The sequence below is a fragment of the Squalius cephalus genome (assembly GCF_949319135.1).
Source record: "Squalius cephalus genome assembly, contig: scaffold_84, whole genome shotgun sequence".
In the NCBI taxonomy this organism is placed as follows: Eukaryota; Metazoa; Chordata; class Actinopteri; order Cypriniformes; family Leuciscidae; genus Squalius; species Squalius cephalus.
The window spans coordinates 18541-23175 of record NW_027645797.1 but is presented as its reverse complement, the minus strand read 5'-3'; positions in this window follow the sequence as shown (position 1 = coordinate 23175).

The window sequence follows — 4635 nt, the reverse complement described above, 5'->3', positions numbered from 1 at the left end:
TAATTATGAACTATGATCCATTATTACATTGTCCACGGACAGCCTACAGGTGCCCTGTCGAATAAGTTACAGATGGGACTTCAAAACATCCCACCGGCAACTTATTTGACAGGGCCCCTGAGAGCTGTCCGTGGACAGTGTGATTTTATGCAAATTTTGCACAATTAATGTGTGAAATGTACACCAGTGTCTTGTACAGTGTCCCCTGAGTGGTGTACAGTAGGTTTGACCACAAGTAACCACTCTATTTATGAAATATGACCTTTTAATGCAATGTCCACGGGGAGCCTACAGGTGCCCTGTCGAATAAGTTACAGATGGGACTTCAAAACATCCCACCGGCAACTTATTTGACAGGGCCACTTTAGGCTGTCCGTGGACAGTGTGTTTTTATGCAAATTTTGCACAATTAATGGGTCAAATGTACACCAGTGTGTTGTACAGTGTCCCCTGAGTGGTGTACAGTAGGTTTGACCACATAAAAGCACTGTAGTTAGTTACAGGTGGCCAATCACCCTAAAACTCACACGTATCTTTCTTAAAACTCACATGCTGAAAATGTCTAAGTCAAAAACGGCATCCCACCTGCAACCTATTTGACAGTGCCCCTGAGAGCTGTCCGTGGACAGTGTGATTTTATGCAAATTTTGCACAATTAATGGGTCAAATGTACACCAGTGTGTTGTACAGTGTCCCCTGAGTGGTGTACATTAGGTTTGACCACATAAAAGCACTGTAGTTAGTTACAGGTGGCCAATCACCCTAAAACTCACACGTATCTTTCTTAAAACTCACATGCTGAAAATGTCTAAGTCAAAAACGGCATCCCACCTGCAACCTATTTGACAGGGCCCCTGAGAGCTGTCCGTGGACAGTGTGTTTTTATGCAAATTTTGCACAATTAATGGGTGAAATGTACACCAGTGTGTTGTACAGTGTCCCCTGAGTGGTGTACAGTAGGTTTGACCACAAGTAAGCACTTTATTTATGAAATATGACCTTTTTAATGCAATGTCCACGGACAGCGTACAGGGGCTCCGTCGAATAAGTTGCAGGTGGGCTCGGAACTTTGAACGGCCATAACTCGGGGACCCGGCCGCCTAGCGACACCAAACTCGGGTCAAAGTAGGTCCCCGAGGGGCCCTCTCCAACGGGCCCTAGCCCGAGGCTCTAGCGCCCCCACGGTCCGAGATACGGGGCCCAACATGAAAGGGTGCACTTGAGAAGGAAGGGTCCCAGAGGCTCGGGACTCTGGGGTCTTAGAGGGCCCCTAGGGGCCCCTCACCACCCCAAAGGACGAACCGCTGGGACACGTCCTTTTCGAGATATCGACCATTTTGTCAAAAAGTCCCTTATGTATAACCGGGTGTATCTTGGGAGTTAAGCCGAGTTGGAGCTCCAAACTCCGGGCGTGAGGAGGGCCCTTAGGGCCCCTTCTGACCCCACCGTCCCCAGCTCCTGGGACCTTCCAGTTCCGAGATACGGCCACTTCCGGTCCAGCTTTGACCGGGTGTATCTCGGAAAGCACGCCGACTTTGAGCTCCAAACTCCGGGTGTGAGGGGGTACCAGTGGGCCCCCCATGACCCCAGAGTATGGAGCCCCAAGTCGGCTTGGTTTTGGAGTTATGCCCGGTCAAAGATGGGACTTTGACCGGGTGTATCTTGGGAACCAAGCCGACTTTGAGCTCCAAACTCCGGGTGTGGGGAGGTACCCATGTGCCCCCCTCATGCCGGGAGTATGGAGCCCCAAGTCGGATTGGTTTTGGAGTTATGCCCGGTCAAAGATGGGACTTTGACCGGGTGTATCTCGGAAAGCACGCCGACTTTGAGCTCCAAACTCCGGGTGTGTGGAGGTACCCCTGGGCCCCCCATGACCCCAGAGTATGGAGCCCAAAGTCGGCTTGGTTTTGGAGTTATGCCCGGTCAAAAACAGCATCCCACCTGCAACCTATTTGACAGGGCGCCTGTGAGCTGTCCGTGGACAGTGTGTTTTTATGCAAATTTTGCACAATTAATGGGTCAAATGTACACCAGTGTGTTGTACAGTGTCCCCTGAGTGGTGTACAGTAGGTTTGACCACATAAAAGCACTGTAGTTAGTTACAGGTGGCCAATCACCCTAAAACTCACACGTATCTTTCTTAAAACTCACATGCTGAAAATGTCTAAGTCAAAAACAGCATCCCACCTGCAACCTATTTGACAGGGCGCCTGTGAGCTGTCCGTGGACAGTGTGTTTTTATGCAAATTTTGCACAATTAATGGGTCAAATGTACACCAGTGTGTTGTACAGTGTCCCCTGAGTGGTGTACAGTAGGTTTGACCACATAAAAGCACTGTAGTTAGTTACAGGTGGCCAATCACCCTAAAACTCACACGTATCTTTCTTAAAACTCACATGCTGAAAATGTCTAAGTCAAAAACGGCATCCCACCTGCAACCTATTTGACAGGGCCCCTGAGAGCTGTCCGTGGACAGTGTGATTTTATGCAAATTTTGCACAATTAATGGGTCAAATGTACACCAGTGTGTTGTACAGTATCCCCTGAGTGGTGTACAGTAGGTTTGACCACATAAAAGCACTGTAGTTAGTTACAGGTGGCCAATCACCCTAAAACTCACACGTATCTTTCTTAAAACTCACATGCTGAAAATGTCTAAGTCAAAAACGGCATCCCAACTGCAACCTATTTGAAAGGGCGCCTGTGAGCTGTCCGTGGACAGTGTGTTTTTATGCAAATTTTGCACAATTAATGGGTCAAATGTACACCAGTGTGTTGTACAGTGTCCCCTGAGTGGTGTACAGTAGGTTTGACCACAAGTAAGCACTTTATTTATGAAATATGACCCTTTTAATGCAATGTCCACGGACAGCGCACAGGGCCTCCGTCGAATAAGTTGCCGGTGGGCTCCGAACTTTGAACGGCCATAACTCGGGGACCCGGCCGCCTAGCGACACCAAACTCGGGTCAAAGTAGGTCCCCGAGGGGCCCTCTCCAACGGGCCCTAGCCCGAGGCTCTAGCGCCCCCACGGTCCGAGATACGGGGCCCAACAGGAAAGGGTGTACTTGAGAAGGAAGGGTCCCAGAGGCTCGGGACTCTGGGGTCTTAGAGGGCCCCTAGGGGCCCCTCACCACCCCAAAGGACGAACCGCTGGGACACGTCCTTTTCGAGATATCGACCATTTTGTCTAAAAGTCCCTTATGTATAATCGGGTGTATCTTGGGAGTTAAGCCGAGTTGGAGCTCCAAACTCCGGGCGTGAGGAGGGCCCTTAGGGCCCCTTCTGACCCCACCGTCCCCAGCTCCTGGGACCTTCCAGTTCCGAGATACGGCCACTTCCGGTCCAGCTTTGACCGGGTGTATCTCGGAAAGCACGCCGACTTTGAGCTCCAAACTCCGGGTGTGAGGGGGTACCAGTGGGCCCCCCATGACCCCAGAGTATGGAGCCCCAAGTCGGCTTGGTTTTGGAGTTATGCCCGGTCAAAGATGGGACTTTGACCGGGTGTATCTTGGGAACCAAGCCGACTTTGAGCTCCAAACTCCGGGTGTGGGGAGGTACCCATGTGCCCCCCTCATGCCGGGAGTATGGAGCCCCAAGTCGGCTTGGTTTTGGAGTTATGCCCGGTCAAAGATGGGACTTTGACCGGGTGTATCTTGGGAACCAAGCCGAATTAGAGCTCCACACTCTGGGCATGGGGGGGTACCAGTGGGCCCCCCATGACCCCCGAGTATGGAGCCCCAAGTCGGCTCCGTTCCAGAGATATGGCCACTTCCTGTGGAACTTTGACCGGGTGTATCTCTGAAAGCACGCCGACTTTGAGCTCCAAACTCCGGGTGTGAGGGGGTACCAGTGGGCCCCCCATGACCCCAGAGTATGGAGCCCCAAGTCGGCTTGGTTTTGGAGTTATGCCCGGTCAAAAACAGCATCCCACCTGCAACCTATTTGACAGGGCCCCTGTGAGCTGTCCGTGGACAGTGTGTTTTTATGCAAATTTTGCACAATTAATGGGTCAAATGTACACCAGTGTGTTGTACAGTGTCCCCTGAGTGGTGTACAGTAGGTTTGACCACATAAAAGCACTGTAGTTAGTTACAGGTGGCCAATCACCCTAAAACTCACACGTATCTTTCTTAAAACTCACATGCTGAAAATGTCTAAGTCAAAAACAGCATCCCACCTGCAACCTATTTGACAGGGCCCCTGTGAGCTGTCCGTGGACAGTGTGTTTTTATGCAAATTTTGCGCAATTAATGGTTCAAATGTACACCAGTGTGTTGTACAGTGTCCCCTGAGTGGTGTACAGTAGGTTTGACCACAAGTAAGCACTTTATTTATGAAATATGACCCTTTTAATGCAATGTCCACGGACAGCGCACAGGGCCTCCATCGAATAAGTTGCCGGTGGGCTCCGAACTTTGAACGGCCATAACTCGGGGACCCGGCAGCCTAGCGACACCAAACTCGGGTCAAAGTAGGTCCCCGAGGGGCCCTCTCCAACGGGCCCTAGCCCGAGGCTCTAGCGCCCCCACGGTCCGAGATACGGGGCCCAACAGGAAAGGGTGCACTTGAGAAGGAAGGGTCCCAGAGGCTCGTGACTCTGGGGTCTTAGAGGGCCCCTAGGGGCCCCTCACCA